General features: G+C 38.8%; 1 protein-coding gene across 7 annotated transcripts in view; it reads left to right on the top strand.

Annotated features, from left to right (window-relative positions):
• Lingo2 (leucine rich repeat and Ig domain containing 2) overlaps nucleotides 1-25453 on the top strand; it is a 1311965-nt gene that overhangs the window by 1144753 nt on the left and 141759 nt on the right. For 5 of the 7 annotated variants that reach the window (XM_055599279.1, XM_055599280.1, XM_055599278.1 and 2 more), the window contains one exon: nucleotides 4533-4689. The exons of 1 other annotated variant lie outside the window; for it this stretch is intronic. The gene's annotated coding sequence lies outside the window, so the exon portion shown is untranslated. Of the gene's footprint in view, nucleotides 1-4532; nucleotides 5147-25453 lie in introns of those variants that run through there. One more of the 7 variants, XR_008719246.1, reaches the window with a different exon arrangement.

Raw genomic sequence — 25453 nt, 5'->3', positions numbered from 1 at the left:
GGAGGGAGGGAGGAAGGGAGGGAGGGAGGGAGGGAGCATGTCTCTCTTTTGTGCACTTCTGTTTATTTTCCAAATCCATTATGGAGGTTTTTGTGAACCGAAAATAAGAAATTATATAAAAACAACGTGTTTTGAATGGGTTAATTTTTCAAACACCCACAATACTAATACACCACATTCATTCAATTTGATTAATGGAAACTTCCACATATAAAATTGGACTACTAATAAATACAACTATATTTTCATATTAGCTTTTTCCTTCTTAATAGATAAGTCACAGCCACTTTTTAAAATTTATTTATTTATTTTATTAATTACGGTTTGTTCACTTTGTATCCCCACTGTAGCCCCCTTCCTTGTCCCCTCCCAATCTCACCTTCACTCCCTCTTCTCTACCCATGCCCCTCCCCCAGTCCACTGATAGGGGAAGTCTTCCTCCCCTTCCATCTGACCTTGTTCTACCACATCTCATCAGTAGTGGCTGCATTAAGGAAGATGAATCTAGGAAAAGTCAAATCAGTGTTCTTCGATCCAGTCCACGAGGTCTAGCTCTGAGGGCGCACTGGAGCTGTACGACTGTGTAAGGTCCTGTAGTGGGATACCTGGAGCCAAGCAGCTCCTCATGGAAATCTCAGGGTGTTGCGTGCACCAATACTATAAATGTGGTAGGGAGAAAGTACTCACTTTCATGCCAATCGTGGGCAACTTGGACCTTTAGTCATCAAGGTTTGTCTAATGTGAAAACAGGCTGCTTAGTTCACTGTCAGCACTGGTTGAACCAGTCACAAACCAGAAAAGGTTTGTCCTACAGGTAACTTTGGATCACAGTATGCCAATAAAAAGCCCTCATTTGACCTTAGCTAGGACTTCATAAATATTTATACTTAAGGTCTTGCCTGGATTTAGAACCATGAGCTATTGTGAATGAGACTCTAAGAAAAATGGGAAATCAAACGGGACTGATAATTATATCCTACATAGAAAAAGAAACCAAAAAGCTTGAGTTTCCATATCCATTTGGATTTAATAACACGCACCTGTTAATCACCAGTACTGATTAGGGCTATGTCTTGTTCTCTTCACCCCTCATCCGTATGGAACGTACCAGGTTTTGGTAGACTGAAGGCTGATGGAAGAATAAGAAAAAGATGAATCTGGAACCTACTCTGTCAATTATAAGCTGATTCTCTAGATAATCCACACCCTCTCTGTTCTTTTTCCATATGAGAAGTCACACAGCTAAGCTGTCTGATCGCTGTTGGTATCACACCCTTCCACAATGCTATGCAGTTTCCCTGACATTGAAGCAGATCATACTGGAATATCTCCCTATCTAGGAGACAATGGGTTCTACATGTGGAAGCACAGGCTTTGTATTTAGAGGCCCTTTGCCAACAAAGGCTACACAACTGAATTTAAATTCTCACCCAACTGCAATGAGTTGAATGTGACACCAAGTACAAAATGGCAGTTTTATTTCCAGGCCTAGGAAATGAAGAGTCCAGGATGAGCCGAAAGAGTGACCCCTAATTCCCCACAGCCCAGAATGGACACTGTCCACTCACCCGTGCTTCAGCTGCTCTCACAGAGCACGTTCCACTCTGGAGCTCACAAGCACAACACAGAAAGATGCACCTTAATGTTCTACCCACACCTACTCTCCGAGGGCAGTTCTCTGAGCCCAGCCCTGAAGATAAATCAGTGCAATGTCAATTTATAAAAACTAAGTATTTCTCATAGTTGTATGAGACTGTTGAGCATATTTGCACTCAAATACCCTACCACTGAGCTCTATGCCCCACTCATGGTATTTGAACGTCAGCTATGAGAGAGTCCAGACAGTGCAGCTCAGGATTCAGGCATGCCTGAGCTTCAGTTCCACCTAAAAACTGAGGGGCTTCTGAATCACTAAAGCAGTGGTTCTCAACCTTCCTAATGCCACAACCCTTTTGAACGACTCCTCATGTTGCTCATGGTGACCCCAACCATAAACCTATTTAGTTGCTGTTTCATAACTGTCATTTTGCTTCTGTTATGAATCATAATGCAGTTATCTGATATGTGACTCGTAAAGAGACTGTGGCCCTCAAGTGCAGAACCTTTGCTCTAAAGTGATAGATATTTAAATTTCATTCACAGGAAAGGCTAAGTCATGTTTACTCCCTGCTCTTTCCCTTTAATTCCATCAGGAGGAACACAATGAAGTAAAGGTCAGGAGCATCCTTTCTACGACAGAGAGTGAGATCCTGCCGCTTACCTCTCAGTTCTCCATTCTCAGTTGTCACACACTTAAAATTGACATTTACTTGTCTGTGTCTCCTTAGTGTCTGTGCACGACCTCTAAGTCAGGAAAGCCACAAGTCACTTACTGGGTGAGCATTTCTCTAAACGTGTTCAGGTTGCCTGTCGTGGATTTCAGCTGATGAAGCGTTTTAGTCCATTCACATCGGGCACACTTCACTGCGGGATGATAATGACGGAACAGACACGTCATCTTTAGGGGCACCGCTGTACAGTGGTAGAGCCCCATAAACAACTCTGGCATTCGATGCACCCCCTCAAGTCTCCGTGGTCACTGCTGAGGGGTCTTCTCTCTTCCTCTCTTCTTACAGCCATCAGTTTCAGATATTTCTTTGATTTAATGCCTGTAACCAGTCTAGAAGATGAGGTCGAGTTAGTAGTGAGTCTAAGTTTCAATTTACGTTACCAATTGTTTATTGATAGATTTGACTCTGAAGGAATGAACATTTATTGTAAGCCAAGTAGCCAAAATCACATCCCAGAATACAGAATCACATATTTAGTAATAAAAGTTCATCAGAGACTGTTAGGAAAAAGGAAATTCTCTGATCTTTCATTAAAAAGTTATGTTTATTTTTCCTATAAGATAGAGACTCTTAATATTTCAGATACCGTGATTTAAATCATGGCAATGAAACCCAGAGAAAAGTGTGTGCAGCTGTAGAGATATCCCAGCACTCAAAAGCAAGCAGTACTTTCCCACAGGACCCAGATTCACTTCCCACACTCCAACTGCTCAGCTTACGGCTGCCTATAACTGCAGATCAAGGAGATCCAATGCCTTCTCCTGCTTCTGGGGGTGCTTCTTACATCCTGTGCTTATACAGACAAGACATATACATACATATAAACAATGACCAAATACAACCATACATTACAATCAACTGTGTTAAGATTAACTAGAACGATTTGAATTTAAGATCCTATTGATACTGAGTATAGGTGCAGCTTAGTTGGTACTTGATTTTCACCAGAGAGTATTTAGTGCAAATGATGGGATAAATACACTGACAATTAATATTGTCTAAAAAATGTAAAAATGAGACACCTAAAAGTGGACTTGAAGGTAACTGTCCCCCGCAGTTGATCTATCTGAAGCTGTATAACAGTTTTTCATTGAACTCACCATTTCCTTTCATGGGTTTCATTCATTCTTTCTGTTTCCTTTTGGATTTTGTTTCCTACACTTCTACATTTCCCTCTACAAAATTCTGGTCTTGAAGATTTTAGTACTCCTTAGTGACTTACAGCAGACACCTCTTCCCTCAGAGGGAAGGGACTACATGACATTGCAGCAATCAGGCAGAAATATTTGCAGGTGTGTCTCATTTGACTGTATATAAATATGTAGGGAACCATCTGGGTTTAGTTTCAACATCTGGTTTGTCATTCCTAGTACCTTCTATTTCCAGAATGACACTAAAATATTTCATAAATATTGTGATAAAATCGTTTTTATATCTGTTACACGAGAGCAGCTCTGTTTATAATATTTTCTCTAACAAATGCATTTATAAACATAGACTGCTGAGATGAACAAATGCCTCACATTAATAATGATCTTTAATTATGAGAGAAACCACATGTCTCTCATTTCAGTTTAAGCCAATAGAATGCCATGTTTTCGAAAGGTTAAGAAATGTATTGCCATGGCTTTTCTCTGGTATTGAGACGCTTAAAGAGTTGAGTCACTTAGACATATTCACATTTTTTTTTCTTTCTCCTCCTACTCCCTCCAGTGTTTTAGCTGAAGAATATGCTTGGCTTTGTATTATCTGGCTCCAAATTGTGGATGTTCAACACTTTCCTCTGAGGCAGATATTTGAATTGAGTTTTTCAGTCTCCTTTTTATGTGGGATTCTGTTTCATTCTATGCATTTAGCATGGGTAGTATTTACCCATCTGTTTTATGGTACACATCATTATTATTAAAACAATCTTTTCTTGTAGTGTTGCTAGAATAACTTCATTTGCTCATTACAAAGGCTTGAGTTTGTTGAAAAATCCATGTTTACCAGAGGAGAAAATATTGAGGGCTCCTCTGTTCCCATTTTTCTTTTTCTGTGTTTGTTCCGCCTCTTACTGAAGCTATGCTCCAGATCATCCCTAAGCAATGCTAGCAACTGCTTTAGCTATCAACCCATTTCTCACCCCGCCAGTAGACTCTTACCAAAGAAACCAATATTAAACTCACTAAGAAGAAGTAAACTTTATCTTTGTTTACTTAGGTAAATGAAGAAAATCGTATCTGCGACCTGGGCATGGTTCAATGGATAAGTGAGATTGCAGTGAGAACAAGAAGACCTGAGTTCAAATTGCCAGCACCCACGACATTACCACCACTATTCCTTCTACTCAGTTCTTTAAAAGACAGTCAACATACAGGTAACATTATATGGATTCAACAGGTTATATTCAGGAATAGACATGTTACATGTATGCATTAGTATTAGTTACATATATGCAATAGCAATTAGTAAAAACAAATAGGCCACGTATTTGAAGGAGAGCAGGATGCATAAGTTGGAGAGTTTAAAGGGAGGAAAGGGAAGGGAGTAAGTGTTCTAATTACATTCTAATCTCAAAAACTAAAAATAAAAAAAATGAAAATGAAAAATCAAGCATGGACTGTTCCCCTAGCTTTGGAGAATAGACACAAGGCACCAGTTCCTGGCCAGCCAGTCGGGGTACACAAAATAGTGAGAGATCCTGTCCCAGAACCTGAGGTGGAGGTGATTGAAGATACACCTACAAGCCTCTGACCTCTGCAGAGCATGCTCAGGCCTGTGAGACCCCTACATTCTATAGGAACAATCACAAAGTTGAAGAACATCTAGATGAATTGGGTAAAATAACTTCAATAGGAAATAAACAAGATAAAATTGTCCCAAAAGGCAGTCTTCCTCCCGGATCCCTTTCTTCTTATTCTGTACTATAAGAGGTTCACTCTGGAACCAGACAGGCCTAGGGCAGCACATGCTGACCTTTGACCTCAGCCTCCTGCATACTGGGATTACAGGTTTGAGCTGCCACACCTGGCTTCTTGTCTTTGGATAAGACTGCACAGGTATTATGATCTATATTATTGTCAATATAACCTGTACAGAAAATTCATTTTTCTTTATACATGGTTGGATGTAAAATTAGCAATGATGGAAAATAAGTGAAAATCTACCATCCTCCAAAAAGAAGTAGCTTAGTCGTCCTGAAGTTTAATTTTTAGATCATGTCCATAAACTTTATTTGTGTAATTTTTACCATGTTAACTTTAAATATAATTCTCAAAGTAATAGGATGAGATCAGATACTCCAAATGCAGATGGGATTAGAAGTTTCTATAGTGACAAGGGGCCACTGGTTATTGAAGTGAATGGCACTCTTGAAATGCCTCACCCTTCTAGCCACGTCTTGAGAATTCTCAGCACTGTCAGTTACAGATAGGAATTCCTTTGTAGATGTGACTGTGTGTTTATTTACGTGCCCACACACACACAATAGGCTGGAGAAAAAAAAATTGTGGCATGCCTTTGAAATATTAAGATTGAATTTTTTCAAATGTTGATTTTTTTGGTAATTAAAAATAGTTTCTCACTGGCACAGAACACCTTAGCTTTCCTGTAATTTTAGTCAGACGGTCAGTGACAAAATAGTTAGAATTTCGCATATTGTGAATGTACTGCACATTGTATTCTGTGCCGTGAGGACCACTCAGAACAGTTTGCTCCTGCCTAAGGCTGGTGTGTCTCTGTGGAAGAACTTACCTTTGTGAGTGTGAGGTTTTGGGAAAGACATACCTGCAGTCCAGGGGAGAAAGAGAAAGTAAGACATTGCTGAGCAGGTAGAAACAGACATTATATATCGAGTCTGAAATCAGATCTGCACTGGCCTCTCTTTTTCACACAGCCAAAGGAATGAAAGTGTCTAATTCATTCTTTTTAGATGGTTCTTCCCCTCCCCATGTTTCATTACCGAAGTTGGTTTATCTTTTTGAAAGTGTTATATGATTCTAAAGCTCAACTCTTTAAAACTAAGAGAATGGTTACAATTCTTAGTTTTACTTTTTAAAATAAGTGGACGTCTGAAGTAGTTCCTTTCCTCTGAAAGCAGCATTAAATCTTCTCGAATATTCAGTTTAACTTTGGTTTGAGAAAGAGGTAAGTGTAAGAATTGGAAGGAAATTCTTACATGAGACTCAGTATTTTTTGAGATGTTTACAGTTTTACCTGAAAATAAATTAAAAATAGAGAGAGAGAACAAAAGAACAAAAAATGTTTATTCACTGAACTACATTTACAGCCCTTTTATATTCAATTGAGCCTTGTAGCCCAGGCTGCCCTTGAACTTGTTATGCCCAGGCAAACCTAGAGGTCATTTATCTGCCACAACCTCAGATGTAGATAGAATTATGGAGGCAAATGACCACTCCAGCAAACAAAATGATACTCCTTAGGTGACATACACAAACTTTGACAGATTGACTAGTATGATATCACCAAACAAACAATAGTAGGCATATTGCCTATAAGAATAATCAACTTAATACAATTTATTTCATGAAAATCAATTACAATAGCCTGAGATGTAGAAATTGGCAAGAAGGTACATACATACCTACATTATAACAAGCTACTTGCAGTTTTATTGTGACAGTGGTTTTGAAATAGGAAAGCCAAATGAAGAGTAAGTTATTGTCATTCTTGGAATGATTTTCACCCTCAGGAAGACATTACCAGAGAGGAACAATTCTATGGTCAAACAGAACCTAGATGACTGTCCCTCTGTATCAGAGCATGGTTAGACAAAAAAGAACAAAAAAGGTTTTAGGATACAGACATCTATCACTGGTTCTGACTCATTCAGAGTCTTGTGAATATGGACAGGGCATCCAAACTCATAGATGCTATTGGCTATACACAAAAACAATTATGATGGCATCTACCCCCTCAAAATGCCTGTTTCAGCAAGGTTTTGAATTTGCATGGAATCTACTGAAGCGTGAACACTTCTGAGTTTTTCTTCTCCTGTCTGTATTTGTATTTATAGACTTGTTTCATTAGGAATTCCTAATGTTTTAATAATCCTACAAGCTGTATTGCTGCTAATAGTATCATACAGGTTGAGTCTATCTTTCCAGAAAATTCTTTTAATGGTTTTTCTAATGAATTTTTATCAATCTAGATGCTGAGAAAGCATACCCTACTGTGTTTTGTATTAAACTACCTCAGATTTTGTCTAAGAAACCTAAAGGCAGTGAAACAAAGAAAAAAACTAAGAGAAAATTCATTTTCTCCTTTCTTCAAATCTAGGAGTGCAGTCTTCTTAATTCAGATTTCCTAATCAATTCAACTCATCCTTTACTCTTCTCCATACATAAAATAAATATGATGACACTCATACTTTGCAACTCTCTAAGTTTTTCCATTCTTATGAATATAAGTGCATTAAATATTACATGTTTGCAAGATATTTTTAATGACACAGTGGTTGAATATACAAATCATCAGTTCTAAAGTCTTCACACTTAATTCAACAGTTTTATATTCTAGCGGGATGAAGAGAAAAAAAAACAGACTTTTTTGGCACCTGGTATTCCTTCATTTGGTAATCTTTAGAAAAGCTTTTATTTTTCATCAAGTGAAACAACTTTTCAAAGATGTATTTCAGAAGTGTGAGGCTATTTCTCTGTGGAGCATTCTTATACAGACACATTTTCCACTCTTTTGTCCTACCGTCGTGCTGCTCGCTGTTGGAAGACTGGGCCGATTTCATTTAGATTGCCTATCTTCAGGCTGCAGTACCTTTGGGTACAAAAAGAACTAGGTCCTTTTTTTACTTAGAAGGTTCCAAAGGAATGCAACTGAGTCCAGCAGAGATTAAGAATGCAGAAAGGAATAAGGAGAACGAAAGATAACAAATTTAAATTTTCAAGGAGGCTAAACAATTTGTATGAGTAAGGAAAGGGACCTTTTCAGGATCAGCCTCCATTATGTGGCTGAAGGAAAACTAAGGTATTCACCAATATCCTAATGTTACTTTAACTTTGATTATAGGTTAGTCAGCTTGTTCAGGAATTGTTATGCTGCTGGAGGAAAATAAAAATGCCTCTGCAGGGTGAGGCATTACACACATTTTTCTTTATAGCACTTTCCCCTGGATTCTATCCTCTTTTCTCCTATTTCTTCCTACTAAATTTTATAGGGTTTTGGCCACAGATTTATAGACTACAATTGATTTTTGCCTCAAAACCCCAAAGTCATCAATAACATCTGAAATATAAATTTGTAGGTAAATATTACCCCCAAATCCCAAATTGAATCAAACAAATTCTAAATAAATCAAAATGGAATCTGTATTTTTGAATATGATGATGTGAGTGTTTGTTTCTTCCTTTCTCTTCCATTCCTGTTAGAGTAAGACTGTTGTGAGGCACTAAATAATACCACACAATGCACATGAATACCAGGTCTGGGCAAGGAGCACTTTGTCAATTGGAAACATAAGCCTTTCCCCAAAACTGGCTTAAGCTGCCAAAAGGACAATTATGTATAGTTCCAAAGGAATTGAAGTGGGACCCGCACTCATTAATTTCTTCTATTTTAAGTATAAAAATTTTATGAATGACAATCACCATGTTGCTACATCATCTAAAAATCAAATTGTTTATTGGTATTATATTTAACCCAAGAGTGTAAGGACAGGTAGTGGGGGATTATGCTCTTCCAATTGTGAGCTCCATAGCCAACCCTATAACACAGGAAATATTTCCAACACATTCAGTCACACGAAGTTTCTTCTCTCCCTCCGTAGCCTGTTTCTCCTTGGCATTCAGCCATTAGAAATTAAGACCCAGTTTCCTTGGCAACGAGAGCTGTGCACACATCCTCACAAGCACTCCTTCTTTCAGATTGTTAGCTATACAAATAAAGTTTCACAAAGAGATTGCTTCAGAATAAAAGAATAAAAGAAAGACTGTTCCCATCTATTGTGACAGGCCTTAAGGTATTATTCACAGTACCTCCAATTGGACAATGTGTTTTTGTGATGAACTGAATTACCTCAGATTGGTTTTCCACATCTCTTTGTGCCTGGGAAAGCAGAATAAGCTCTTATACTCTATTTAATTCCCTCCTCAGTTCCATTAGCATCAATCCTATTTCTCTTTAGTTTGTTTTAAGGGAAATGTACTTGTTAAGTTGCCATATTACCTTTTAAGGAACTATTTCTGACTGGAATTTTAAGTATATCTCAAAGCTTTCAAGAGTAAATTGCAGTTTTTGTTTGTCCCACTTTTTCTGTTTTTTTTTTTTTTTTTTTTTTTTTTTTTTTTTTTTTTTTTTTTTTTTCCATATGTATACCAGACTCTACCAGGGGGAGAGTCTGGAATGGTGAAATGTAAACTAATTAATTGTGGTTGAATTAAATTTGGTAAGAGAGCTGTTGTGAGCTTGCTTTTTAGCTTGCATTTGCCCATATTTTCTCGGTGATGGTCACTGGGGTCATTCACTGTCCACTTTCTAGAGACAGGTTAATAAGCAAATCTTACCTTGAGAAGCTATGAAGACTATTGTAACTTTAAACACAGAAGGACCAGACAGCTTGGTTCATGTTCCAGGATTTACATCACAGTTTCGCACATTTAAACCCTTGTTTTCTGAATTCTTCTCATTAGATTCAGGGTTTTGTTAAACCAAGGCCAAAGTGGCTGTGGTGGTTGCTGTCCTGGGTGCTGAAACCCTTTCATCTTCCCATGGTTCCTTTTCAAGACTCAGACTTTGCCAGAATCACTTCAGTCTGTGCTCTTGAGTTAACCAGACTCAGAAACAAGTGAGTTTCTCCTAAAAATTTTCTGTTCTTGTAGTACATTTATTGTGTATTTAGGTTTTATCCTCTGCAAGAAGTACACTCAATGTGTTGACAGAATCTTCCTGATGCATTTTAGAGTATTTCCAAAAAATTAACAGGAATAATACTGATGAGACCTATGATTTTATACTTAAGACTGAATGAACATTCACCTGTTTATTTGTACTGCAATAAGAATTTAGGTCTATTTTATTCTTTGAAGAAAATAATCAGTAACATGCACTTCCAAAAAAATAAATCAGCTAATGTCCACTCAAACCTTTCTCACTTTTATATATACCTGCTTTCTGAATACCATTGCAAAACCGGAAATGTATTTTAATTCTGCTCTGGTATAAGCATTTTCTGGTGCTTACCAATGTAAGGGTGCATTTATAAGTGCATTTTTATGTTTTAAAATGCTTAAAGTTTGAAGGAATACAGAAAAATACACATACATTGTGTGATTCAAGGAGGCTCAGATTGGTCATCTAATGGCTGTTCACTTAGAACAAAGGACACATGGGATTCTCCATCCACACTCAGCTTGGCCTGCTTGACTCTCTCCTAGCCTGCATTTTTATTCTCAATACTTGAACTGTAGTGTTACTGATTTACTCAGCCTGATCTTAATACTAAACACTTGCTACATCCTCTACAATACAATTTAAATGTCACATTCATGTACTATGACTTTTTCAGAAATGAAGTATCTTTCCCACTATAGAACTTCAAAGCTTTTGTATGTCACTGTTGTGACATTGTTGTTGTCTATTTTTAATGAGGAGAGGATACATTTTGCAGCAATTAACTGGATGAACTTTATGCTAAGTTGGCCATACTACAATAATCATTCATCCTCCCCTTTCCTAACACATTTTAAGCTCTCTTAGGGAAAGTGTAGACATATTTTCTGAATTAATAGATGATCATAAGAACAATGACTCTGAGCTAGCAAAATCTATTCTGCTTATTTTCTTCCTAAAATGTGAAACAGCTGGTCAGAGTTAAAAGTTCCCTAGGGCAATTATTTTTTGTGTAATTCATTTAAAGTCATATAAAAACTGATGATGTCAGTCTATTTTATTTTCACTCTTTGTGCCACAGAGTAAAAAATGGAGCAGAAGTCCAACACTGTGGGACATTAGTAAAGAGATTGCTGTGCAGGCCTGAGGTCATGACTTTGATCCTCAGAACCCTTGGCAAGCTGGTTCTACAGAGTTGTCCTCTAGGCTCCACACAAGCACCAAAGCATGTGAATTCCTAACACTTACACACATATAGCAATGATGATGATGATTTTGATGATAATTTTTATGATGGCAAACACATTTAACCCTTTCTTAAGCTGGCTTTGAGGCTGATACCCATACATTAGCTTCTATATTTTGGCATACTTTTCTGAGACTACAAAGCCTCATGTACAAAACTATTGGAGAATATTGGTGAAGGGAAACTTATATTACAAAGCAAATTAATAACAAAATGCTCAAGTTAAAGGCTGATGGTAAATAATGAAGATTTATTAGTTTTATCCTTTGAGACCCTTGTTACCAGGAGCTAACCATTCCAGTTTGTATTCTGTATTATTATTATCTTGTCTACATCTAAGCAGCCTAGCAGGTGAAAGAGTCAGAATCCTGGGCCTCAGACTGCTACACTTTCACACGAGGGTCTAATTCTTCTATTTCCTTCCTTCTCTTTGATATCAGTGTTCGAACTTTCTAAGTGAGATTTAGGTGCCAGGAAGTGAGCATAAAAGATCGATAGCCAGTGTAAAAGGAAAGAAATTTTGACCTGAACTTCACTTCTTTCATGGAAGTGCGACAAAGGAACAAATGGCACCATATTGCATGCTGTTTAGTAGCTGTAGCACGATTCTCTGCCTGAAGAGTCTTCAGAAGTAATTTTCTCTCTGAGAGAGATAGCTCGCACTGCCTTTTCTCCATGTGTTTTATAAGGAAAATGCCGTAATTATGACCTTTAAAGGAACCTCATAGTCTGTCTTTCTTTTCAAAGATGGCACTTGGGCTTGAGTCACTGGATTTTACTACTGTGAGAGAACATTCAGAGAATGAAAAGGGAGGCTAATTTGGGGAAAGCCTTTGGGCCTGTCTACACCCATTTCAACTGGGTTCTGGCGGTGCCATTGGCTTTCTGTTCCCACCAGATCAGGTGAACTCATAAGACTTTATTCTCATATCTGTGTTCGCTTCAAAACAACTCTTGTAGATTATGCTTCATACCCTGCCACTCTGTGTTCTGAAATATGAAGCAGGTTCTAAAATTACTGCCTTTTTCTTAGAAGAGATGCATGTAGGAGAGGTTGCAGTACCTTTGACGGTTCACCATTTTCCCCCAAAAGTAGACAAGTGTACAGAGTGTTTCATGTATCAGGAAGAAAAACTACATAGCATCCTTAGAAATGAAACATGAATGAGGTCCAGTAAAGTTACTGACAGAAGTTAAAAATTGAAACTGTGTTGGTGAATTAGTTCTGGCCTCTTTGCTTTTCTCAGCGTGCTGCTTAAGAGAGGTTCACCGTAGTATTCTTCCCTAATAAACCCTAAGAAACACTCTTTTATATAGCAATTGAAGTTAAAATGGCATGCATTAGAAGTCAAGAAGTAGGAATTACTGGAACAAATATGTGAGGAGTGGTGGGATGCCCCAAACATGGTAAGTGAAAAAAGATATAGATTAGAGGTGCAACACACCCAAGTCCCAGATCCATGCCAAAAGCTTAAGACAAAAAAAAAAAAAAAAAAAAAAAAAGTTGGACGTAAGGAAATAAATAGCCTGAAGATTTTTAAAGTGTTCTAAGGTGTTATTGTGACTTTTGTATTAATCATGGTTTCAGTTCTCATAAATTCCGAGTATTAGGATGGAAACCTCAATCAGGCAAATATACATAAGACCTAATTGTCTTAACTGTGTGATACTATGTAAACATATAAGAGAAGAATTCAAAAATCAAAAGAACTATAGAAGAATGAAGTGAAATTTAAATAATTATGATTGAAAGGAGGATAGATTAAGGAATAGAGTAGAAATGTATGGTCGATTTTTAATAATAATAATAATAACAACAACACCATAGAAACATCATGAGAAAGCTCATTTATTGACACATGCAGTGAGTAGTTGCAGATTCCAGAAGCAGGGTTAAGATTTAGAAAAACATTTTATATGAACAATAAGCCTCCATTTATTTTAATTTATTTAATCTCTCAGTATCCCTAGAGATGAAGGTACCTTTTTTCTTCAGTTTGTAGATAATTAAACCAAGAATTGGTATAAACCAAGAATTATTGTATAAAATAGCTTGAGAGATCATCAAAGCTATTAAACACAACCATCTGGTCATCGTCCCGCAGATCACACCATAATCCTCCCAGAGAGAGAAGTTAAGGGGTGGCTGGAAAAAGTGCAATAAACCCAGAGCAATAAAGTGAAGGCTGGAATATTAGTTGGGATGCGTGCATAACTGTGGAAACTTTCTTGATAATATGCACATTGAAAGAAGGTGTTTTTAGACTTTTGTTTTAAAATTATTATTTTAAAATAATTTTATTTTTTCTTTGAAACTTTCATATAAGTTTACAATAGATTTATAGATTGATATCAATATCTAATTACTGTCCTACCATCGCCCTGTAAATACCCTCAGGAGCTGCATAACTCCTTTTTTTCCCAAGTTTCCTCTTCTATTTTTTTATTGTCATTATTTTTAACCCCCAGAATACAATTAGTGCTCACAATATCCACGTGAGCTATGGCCACTTGGGAATGGACAACCTACCAGCAGCCATAAATCAAAAAGAAAAAAAATGGTGACACCCCTCCCTCAGCTGCTTTCAACCGCCAATAGCTACTGTGAAAGGGTTAGGACCTTGAGAGAACATCCCCAGTACTGGGGTGTTGACTAGCTGAGTGTGTGTTATGCTGGAATCACAGATACAGTGCTTTGTTCAGCAGTCATGTGATGACCAGAAGGTATCACATGAGTCCCTTCATATCCTCTGGGTCTTAAATATTTTCTGGCCACTCTTCTTTGATGTTCTCTGAGCCTTCAGTGGAAGGAGGTTGATGTACATTATTCATCGACAGCTGAACACTCACAGTAACCTTGTGTCCACACTTTGGCCAGTTATGAATCTGCACTACCACTACACCCTACAGAAATAAAGCTTTTCTGACCAAGGCTGAGAATAGCATAATGTCTATGGGTATAAACAGATTAACAATTTGATAAATGGCTAGTTAGTGAAACACTACTAATAGGTTCCCCCAAGGCTCTATGATCTCCACAGTTATGGACTTTGGCCAGGTTGACAGTACCAGGCATTAAGCTCTTCTGTGAGGCAGGCCTCAAATCCAATGAGAAAGCAGCTAATTACCACGGTAACCACCAGGCTGCCATTGTACCAATGAGCACATCATTGGCTTATTTCTGTTTGATTTCATTATTATAATTTTTCTTCTCAGACTACAGAGTAATCTTCTGTTGAGCACTTTTTTGTCTGCCATGGTACACTGAGGGCCTAGAACAGTTCCTAGCACAAACAGGGCACCAAGGGACACATGCTGAATGAGGAAAACAGCAATTTTCTCCTCATAAATTCTGAGAGCTTCCCTGGAGAGCACATTTTCTGAGCACTTCCTAATAGTGAGACTTCTCATCAAGACAAGAAAAACTACCCCCTGGTGTTTCGGAACAGTTCCGGAGAGGAGCATAAGCAGAGGGGTATTTTTGTCCTCAGCTGTTCATGCATATTCTTACGCTCTCTCTAGATCTCTATTACTGTATACCCAGAGAATAAAGTGTGCCGCTCTGACTTCCTAACACTAATTGCAATCAGGTTGCAGTGATGACTGACTCTGGGCCCCTGGGCCCCCAGGATGTGCATGTGGCAGGCTGATCAATGACTAAATGGAGATGATTTCAGTTGCTAGTAAGTGCAGCAGTTAAAATCTCTTATTCATACATACATTTGCATGTGTGTGTATGGGGGGGTACACCTTGTGTTTCTCATCATCTACATCTTCAATGCTTTGCATATTCAACAGAGTTAAAGTAGTAATTTCCTACTTTTGTTAGTAATTTCTTTTTTTCATCCAAGCAAGAAACTTAAAGAAAAAATTCTTTTGGTGCGTTCTTCCCCAGAGAAGAGCACCTCCCCTGCTTTCAGTTTTTCCTAGTTGCTTATAGTTCTTGTGCAAGGTTAAAGTCCCAGGGCTTCTCCCATCTCTCTCCCCTCTTCTACAGTGTTTCTTAACCCTTAGGTACAGAGATGTTTGGCAGATGTATCCATTGGTACTAGACTATGCAAATCGACACTTTGATTAGTTGTGGTTTTCTATAGTGTCAAATGGTTATCCCTGTACAAAAATATATATACAAGTCACATTATACAGACTGAGTGGGAATATATATATAGAGATAGATAGATAGATAGATAGATAGATAGATAGATAGATAGATAGATAGATGTACATATATGCGATAGATGTACATATATGCATGCAGTAACAATTATTGAAAAAAAAGAGACCATGTGTTTGAAAAAAGTGGGGAAGAATTTACAGGGAGGAAAGGGAGGAAAAATGCTGTAATTATATTATCATTTCAAGAATAGTAATGGGCAAAATCTTTATTTTGGCTCACAGTTTGAAAGGTTTCTCTCCATGGTCACTCATCCGCATTGCTGTGCCTCTGTGGAAAGACAGAATATGATTGTAGAAGGGGCACAACAGAATAGAATTGTGTTTTTTCATTTAATGTCTGGTAAGAAAGTAAGAAGAGAAAGAAAAGGAGAGGAGGAAAGGTAAAGGGAGAAGAGATGGTAACCAGAAAAGGGAAGAAGAGTCTGGAAACAATGTGCATCCTTCAAAGGTACCTTTTCAGGGAGGCCCTCCCTGAAAGCGCATGCAGCTGTGAGCACACTGGTAGTCAATCCACGGCTAAAGTTCAGCACCCTGTTATCCAATCTGCTCTCAACAGTGCCATCAACTGGGAAACCGACTGCAGTACATGAGCATTTCACGGGACCATTCATATGCAAACCATAACATCAAGCAGTGATAGTGTTCTCATTTTAATTCTCTGTTTGCATCTATCAGTCATTTCTTCATAGTATAGCAAGTAAGTCCACAGCCTGGATGACAGCCAGTTGCTCAATAGTCAGCAATCTTCATTTGCCTCAGTTAATGATCCTGCGGAGGTTCACTGAGCTCTCTCAGACATCTGAAGTCAGATGATCATCTGTTTGGCAACTCTGTCCCTTGATATGGCTGGCTGTTACAGTCGAGGATCAATGCAAGCAGCACTGTGTCATCACCCAGGAAACCCATCTGGGCTTGTTCACAGGGCAGCTCAGAGTCTAGGAGAATAAACAGAAACTGAGCTATGGCGTGAAGAAGGCTACTTAGATGATGAACTCACACAGACTAATCCACATTCCATGGTCTAAAAGAAGCCATAGCAGAGCCAATTAAAGAGACAGAGAAATAGATTCACACCCCTCACACACCCTTCATATGCTTTTAAAAAATACAGTCTTGTCATAAATCCAAGCCAGAAACTACCAATCTTCCAACCCTTGATTCTTCCTCTCAGGAGTTCTGAGATTACAGATATACCCAAATAAATTGTCTAGACTCTACCAGTAGGTGAGAAGAGACACAAAGAATTGTGACCATTTTTTGTGAGCCACTACAGTTAATGTAAATAAAAATAAAAACAGACATTTTTCTTTACTATATTTTTAAAACTATCTTCTTAATATTCCACTGAAATTTAAAGAGTATGTTTCACCTATATGGGTCATATATACCTTCAGTTATTTAAGATAACAGAAATATATACCAGGGATAATATAAATTTAAAAAACAATAATTTCCTCTACACAAGCATATTTTAAATCAGGTAATTGGAGAAGGTTGTAAAGCTGGACATGATGACTAGACTATAGATTCCCAAGAATCCTCAGATTAGCTTTGCTGCTGGAGCCAGTTCCAGAACAACCCTCTGAAACATGTCTCGTCTACAAGAACATTTTGCCCCAAACCCACCTCTAAGATTAGGTGTTAACTAATTTTCACATATTGTGGAGGTGTGTCTGGTCATTAGCCTGTGTTCTGTTTTCAGAGTATCCATGCTAAGTTTAAGTTTTTGTGGGTAAATGCTTAGAAAGAGTCTCCTTAACATTTTTGTTGCATTTGTGAGTGATAAGAGGGATCAAGCTGTATGCCTTTGTCAAGTAAACATGCCCACTTTCTCACTGAGGCCACAGACTGAAAGTGTCCATAAGTTCTGAATTCAACAGCCCTGTTGCCTTTGCAGATGAAGTCTCTCACACTGATCTTTGTTAACAAATGTACTAATTAAACACAGACAGCATGTTTAAAATAATTTGCTGATTTGTTTGCCCTCTCCTTCTGTTTGAAGGTCTTGCAATGGTTCTCTTGCTTCATGCAAGTTTCAATTTTAGGAAATAAAGATCTCACAAATGATTTCCTCTCTTACCTCATTCCTGGCAGCAAGGTATTCCCCTCTCTCCCTTGTGTTTTTCAATCAGAGTTAGTATTTGGGCTTAAAATATTACATTTCCACAACAACCATCCAAACCATGGTTTCCCTCATGGCTGTTTTGATGTTATTCAAGCAAATATACTGTTTAAAATTGAAAACTGACTTTCCCCATAAGCCCTACCAGAAATATTTTATTTAAAAAAAAATGCATCCATTACCAGGCTTTTCTTAAGCTGATTTTAATTGACTGGTCCATCACAGGGACAGAGCAGAACAATTGTGATGCCAGCCTGGCCTCTGTGGTAACCCACGAAAGCATTCAAAACCCTCAGTGGGAGGAATCAAGGTGAACTGGAGGCAAAGCTGATGAAACGCTGGAAAGCGGGAGCTTCTATTTGTCATACCGCTCTACAGCGGCATATTCACTAGGGTTTGTATTCCTTGTGCATACGCCCAAATGTCAAAATAAATTATGCCAGGGAAAACAAGCTGGTTGTCAAGCTTGACTGTTTTTTGACTTCCTGACTTTTCACAAACTTTCCCTTCTAAAATTATATTTATTACTAGTTCAGTTCTGATGGCAGGGCAATGCAGCCTACACTTGGCCTCTAGTGTTGACTGCTGATAAAGTACTATTAACTGAGAGATTCCGCCTATACAGGGAAAACCAAGACAAACAGCTTCTAGAAGAGCTCAGCTTTTTTAGATACCAATATTCCCTTGTCAGTGGGTATTCTTGTAACCACTACCCAGGAGATTTAATTGAAAAGCTTAAAACACATAGAATCAGTGGGGGAAATCCCCAGGAATTTTAAGAATGATGAAAAAGTTTAATCTTTGTCAATGAAAAGTTGTTCTAATTTACTTTTCACACTGTGAGGTATTCGGCTGTGCAGCATTTTACAGTAGAAAACAATTAGAAGCATTTTCTTCCCGTAAGTAATAGCCTTGGAGTGACCTGTTTAAAATCCTGTATATAGTTTATTTTGAAGTACCATCTTACTTTAATTTTGTAGATTAATATTTGTTAGAAACATATAGCTTTTAGCAAATTCAGAACTAATTAATCAAAAGCCTAAAAGCATAGCTCCACATTTTGATCCAGAGTGAGCATTCAATCAATAGCACAGCCAAGGTCTAACTGTAGAGAGAAATAGCCTAGAGGGGAAAGATAGCAATATGGGTGTTGAATTGGACTGAGCCTCAGACACAGCCAGGGCTAGCTTCACTATGTTGGATTCCCTATTTATTTCATGGCCTTAGGTCTGCAATGCTTCTCATAACTTCTTTTTATTCCTCCTTTAAAGAAATCCTTGTGAAAATATTATGGCAGTACAATTGAAAAAAAGAAACTATGATTGAGGAAGGCATTCAAGGGGAAACCATTCATCCCCTGTCTCCCTTTTATGTATACTCCCAACTATACGTCCTCAGTACACTTACACTGACTTTCTCAAATATGCCGTGGAAATGAAATGTTCATATAAAAAGACAGAAAGCCCAAATGTCAAGTTAAAAGAAACAAATTCCTAAGGTAAGCTTAACCCCAATGCAGACACGACTCCAAAGAGGCAAGTACCGAGAAGCAGATTCATTGACTCAGTAAGGACAATGACACAAGAAAGATCAATATGGAGGATGGGGAGCAACAGAGATGATAAAGGCACCTATGTGCAAGTGCCGTAAAGACCCTTTCACTTTGGTTCTTTCCATGTAAAGAGCTGTCCAAGACCGCAGGTGAGCCTGGGTGGTACCGTTGGGAGAATATGGTACGTAGTCAAACGCTGAGCACGTATTTGTATGCTAAGTGTGCTCTGCTATCATCTACGTGATAGTTTATCCTCTCGCACACAATAAACTAAACTACTAGTTCATTTTATACTAGTCGTTCTAGGAGAGGGAAAGTTGCACATTTTTTTTAAATAAAGTCTTTTGGTTTCTCATACTTTATGTTACCATTAAAATGTAATTAGTAGATACTTTTCTTACTAATATTCTAGGTTACGAGAGTTGATGCATTTGCATAGAAGTAAAAGATTAAAAGGTTCAACTGTAAGGACATTGAAAGACCTCTGGCAATTTTCTTTTTAAAAATGATTTCTTATTTATTACAATTTATTCACATTGTATCCCAGCTGTAGCAGCCTCCCGCACCTGCTCCTAGTCTCACCCTCCCTCCCCTTTCTCTCCCTGAGCCCCTCCTCTAGTCCACTGATAGGGGAGTTCTTCCTCCCCTTCCATCTGACCCTAGCCTATCAGGTCTCATCAGGACCGGCTGCATTGTCTTCCTCTGTGGCCTGGCCAGGCTGTAACCCCTAAGGGGGAAGTGATCAATTGGCCAGCCACTGAGTTTATGTCAGAAATAGCCCCTGAAATCCTTACTAGGAAACGCATACGGAGACTGAGCTGCCTACAGTCTACATCTGAGCAGGGAACAAGTGATGCTAGATTTTCTGCTATGGTCCTACTTTTGTCGTTCTCTGTAGTTAGAACATAATACATTGAATTCAGAGTCCATGAGACATGGGGTTTATGGTCATTTTTACTAGAATAAAATATTTTTCAAAGACAATCAACAACCTTGAAGTTGAAAAATTATGTATCCCTTCTTCTGTTCATAATATATTCATATTCACTGTTTCCTCCTGTGATAATCTAAATGATAATTGTCCTCTATGGGTTAATGGGTTTGGATACTTGGTCCCTAGCTTGTAGCACTACTTGTGGGGTTGTGGAACCTTCAGTAGGTGCAGTGTTGCTGGAGGAAGTAGGTCACTGGGGGCAGGCCTTGAGGGTTTCCAGCCTGAGCTCATTCCCTACGTCCTCTCTGGTTCTATATTATTGGCACAGGTGATGAGATGGCCTCATGCTACTGCCACCAAGTCTCTATATCATTTCTTTCTGGAATAGTAAGTCAAAGAGGACCTAGACCCCTGCTCACTTGTAGGCCATAGACAGCTCCATCTCCATGTGGGTTCTGCAGTAAGGGGAGTAGAGACAGGCTCTGACATGAACTCGGTGCCTGCTCCTTGATCATTTCTCCCGGATGGGGCAACCTAGCCAGCCCACAGAGGAAGAGGATCCAGGCAGTCCTGATAGGACCTGATAGATTAGGGTTAGGCAGTAGGGGAGGAGGACTTCCCCTATCAAAAGATTAGGGGAGAGGAATAGGGGAGGAAGAGGGAGAGAGGATGGGACTGGGAGGAGATGAAGGAGGGAGCTACAACTGAGATACAAAGTGACTAAATAAATAAATAAACAATCAATAAATAAACAAACAAATAAATAAAATATACCTATTTCCTCTTAACTTGCTTATTTCAGAATATTTTTGTCCCAAGAGAAAAGAAAGATACTGCCCATCACAGTAGCATCCCATTACCAAAGCATTTCTACATTAAAAATAACTTACCGACCCTAGACAAGATGGGTGATAGCTTTGGTTGTTTCATTTCCTGTATCCCATATAATATTCCTACCTGCTTTTGTACTCTAGTCTTCCTATCTGTAGAGAATCGAATGATAATGGCCTTTATGGGCTCAGATCTTAACAGTGATCCCCAGTTGACTATGCTATTTGGGGAGGTTCAGAAGGCAAGACTTAGCTGCAGAAAATTTGCAGTGCTAGCTTTGAGAGTAAAAAGCCTCTAGCAATTTCCACTTCTTCCTGCGCTTCATGCTCGAGTCTGAAGATGTGAGCTGTAATGTCTCTAAGGCCCTGGGATCGCTGCTAAGCAATCCCGGTATAATGGACTCATCCCTCCAGAATCTAGACCCAAATATGCTCATCCTTAGCTAAGTTACTGTGGTTAACGGTATTCTCTCACAGCTCAGAGAAATTACTAATGCAACATCTTCAATAGAGAATACCTTCCGATTGATATTCTGAAAACCTCATGTTACTTAATTTTTAGATATATTTTTAATTCATGTGTGCCTTGCCAGTGGCCGATACCTAACATATGACACATCTATGCCATACATTGAAAAGGAGAAGGATCCATGCTACAAGAATATAGCTACTTTATGTGAAAAAAAATATTATTTTGTGCTGCAAAATAATTCTCTAGAACAAAGTGACTGTGGCCAGAAAATATGGGATATTGTTGATTTTTAAACATGTGTGTATGCTTAGAAAAAAATTAACAGAAGCATTGATAAGGCCTTTTGAATCCATTTCTTAAAGGAGGTGTCCAGCTTATCCCATCCCTTTCCATTGCCTCCTCCTGTTCCTAAGCCCATTTTGATGGCATTCACCAACACTTGACTAACTGAGTAGCAGGGTCAAAGGTTGTTCATATGCCTAACGCTAATTATGTTCTGAGGACAGTAGAGCATGGCAGTGGTACAAGCTGTTTCCGGTTGGGTAGTCTTAGGCTAATGATGTGTGGTTTTCCTCAGTGGGTTATTCTGAAGTTCCTACTCTATCTTCTGAGAGAAATAAGATTTAATTATGGATTGGGTTAGAAAATTTTAGAGTTCAGAAATGATGTTAAACTTTAATTGTAGAACCTAATTAGATTGTTATTAAAACCTTAAAATATCATATCATTGATTTAGATATGTCTAATTACTTCTGAAGAAATTACTTCCGAAGTGGATGTTCTGCAATTGGTGTGCACCTATGTCTAATCTCCTGTTGCTGTAGAGACCACCAAGAATGTGCTACATTTCCATGCAGCCTTAGCCCTGGTGAGAGACTGACTTGCTTGCTCCCTTTTAAGAATGTCAAATTGCCCTTTAGGGCTTCATTGAGTAGGAAGGAGGCATGCTTCCGAAGCATCCTTTTCAGCATGGGTTCATCACTAAAGTTTCTAATAAAAACCAAGAAAACGGACCAGCTCTAATGTTAAGCTTTTTAAACATTTGGGGGTACTCAAAAGAAAAACATCTAGCATAGCAAACTTTGAGTGCGTTATGACTACATGGCACCTTTGTAATGTCAAAGCATGTTCTCCTAGTATAAGACATGTAGAATGAACTGTGGACATTGTCTATCAAATCCCACACCATTGTGGGAGACGCACCACCTTAGTTAGCACTGTTCTATTGCTGGGAGAAGAGGCCACGGCTAAGGCAACTTAGAAAAGGAAAACATTTATTTAGGGGCTTACTTACGGTTTCAGAGGGTGAGTCCATGACCATCACGGTGAGGAGCATGGTGGAAGGCTGGCAGGAGGCGGCAGCAGGCTAGAGCTCACAGCCCGAACCAGAGACTTCATGCTGAGACAGAGGGGAAGGGTGCTGGTGAGGGCTTTTGAAACTTCAAAGCTCACCTCCAATGACACACCTCCTCCAACAAGGTCTCATCTCTTAATCCTTCCTAAACAGTTTATTGACAGGGAATTAGCACGCAAATGCATGAGCTTATAGGGGACATTCTCGGTCTAATAGCCACATGCACCTACAGAGGGTTATTTACTTGCAAAGACTGCATTGGGGTGATGGGAGAAAACAGAGATACATGACTTTTTTCTTGCTAAACTGTGAACCCTGCACAGATGCACTTACTTGTTAGTCGGTTGAATACCTCAGCTTCTCTAGCTAGTGTGTCAATTCACTTAGTCTTCCTCCACTGAATAGTGTCATACCTAATAATCACTTCCTTTCTTAATTAAGCACATCCATTATACTAAATTTTATTAAAGATATCATTGTCCTTGGGAAATATTTTATGCTTATTATTAGTTTTGGTCCTTTTCAAAGAGCTCCTCGTTCAAATCATATTTATTGCATGGTTATCACATGCCGGACCGACCCTCTGATGGTCTGATCTAGAATATATTGGAAAATTCTGAATCTGTCAAAAAGGTGGCAGTTAGCATGACAGGGCGACCTTCGTGAAGCATTCACACAAATAGCCAGCTCCTAAAAGTGCCTCTGACTAGGCTCTCAGAACGCAGCACAGCTAGGGGTAGCCACATTTAGAAATGCGAGGCTTCTGAGAAAGACAGTCTCAAGGCCTTCACTGATCCTGGCTAGCCGACCCGGCTTCCTGAGAGCTGAGTCTGCCCACACTGATGCTCCCGGCTGAGGGTAAAAATGGCTCTCTAATGGCCAGAGAGCATCCAGACAGGCAGTGTGCTGCAGCCTCAGACGGGAAGCAGAGGCCTTTAAAAACGCTATTCTCAGGAAGAAAAAGCTTTCTGGAATGTTGAAAAAGTGCCACAGTGTGTCTGACATTAATATTTAATTAGAAAATATTAAGAATTTTGTCAAAGGCAACAGTTAACAGAAAGTGATGTCGAATGCATGCTTACCAGGCACTAATTGCCACATTAAATATAGGCTATGAATGACCTCAATTTCACGATTCTGCAATGTTGACAGGCTGAAAGCAAGATACTCTGAACTGTCATAGCCGGCCTCACCCAGATGCCCATCTTTGTCATTATCAGAACAAAGGATCCTTTGCTTTTTGTCAGAGATTGCCACTAATGCTCCTGGTGACGGCCACGGATATGGTTTTTCTACAGAGGTGTCTGTAGCTCTGTGACACGGAAATGAGTCCCTTCATTCTGGAGGAAAATGTACCACATAAATTGCTTCTTGCATTCCTATCTGAAAGGCAGCAGAGCCTCAGAACTAGCCTCAGAAGTCCTGAAGAAGCAGAGCCCAGGCCTCGCTGCACACTGCGCTGGGTTAACTTGCACAGAGATAAGGAGCAGGTTGCTGAGGTCTGACTAGCAGAGCTTAAATCTTATTCTACTATGTGCTAACTCTATGACCTTGAGCAATTATTTGGTGTCACTTGGCATCTGTATACCTGACTGAACTGGTGGTAGCAGTACGTCATATGCCTGGGGTAAGAACCGAAGCTATAGTACGGGGAAAACAGAGTTCAAAATGTGGGAACTGAGGAGAGCTCCACAACAAAGCACAACAATGCTTATGACACTGCGTTATGAAAATGTTCACCGTCAGTGAAAGATGTGTCGTTCTTCCTCAGAAAGTGTCTGAGGTGCTTCGTTTAGGAACATCTTTTGATTGTTCATGTTCAGCCTTAATTGTTGTCTGTAATGTTAAGAGCCCTAGTTCAGTAATTTCCCTGTGTGACATCTTATATGTTTTTTTTTTCATAACTAGAAAACATGGACCTGAGACATGCTTAGACATCATCAGTGAACTCCAAAGTAGAATAAAGAGGATAGGAGGAGCAAGCCAGAGCCAGATGGAGCACAGAACATCTAGCATTTATAAAGATGAACTTGCTTCTAAATCCTTACTTTAATCAGGAGGGTAGATTGGGAGGTAGTGGGCAGTGTAGCCTCAGACAGGTCCTGCGTGTCTGTCCCACAAGCAGCTCTGTTGCCTAGAACACACATGGACTTCAAGTGTCACGTGTGCCATTTATTTTCCCTCTGTTGGTGGAGTAGCCGTTGATCTTTCTTTTCCTCTAAATATCAAAGAATTACTATTATCCTCATCTTAGATCCAGATTAGATATCCAAATTAGTTATAAATCTCTCTCTCAAGCCTAGTAAATTACAGAGACAGGATCTGAACTGTAGGAGCTGTCCCCTTTTCTTGCCTTACTAGTCACCCAAGGACCAGGCTCTTTGCATGAATAGTATTGGTAGCAAGGCTTATCTTTATTGTCAGTGAAGCAAACTGTGGCATATTAAAGGATAGTGGTTATGTCATACAGTTGGAAATGGAAACCAGTGAGATGCTGTTTTCTATCAGATGAATTCAGGGGCTACAAAAAATAAAATAAAATAAAATAAAATAAAATAAAATAAAATAAAATAAAATAAAATAAAATAAAATAAA

Source organism: Psammomys obesus, unplaced genomic scaffold, assembly GCF_907164565.1.
Source record: "Psammomys obesus unplaced genomic scaffold, mPsaObe1.curated_primary_1811, whole genome shotgun sequence".
In the NCBI taxonomy this organism is placed as follows: domain Eukaryota; kingdom Metazoa; phylum Chordata; class Mammalia; order Rodentia; family Muridae; genus Psammomys; species Psammomys obesus.
This window is presented reverse-complemented; position numbering and strand designations above follow the sequence as displayed.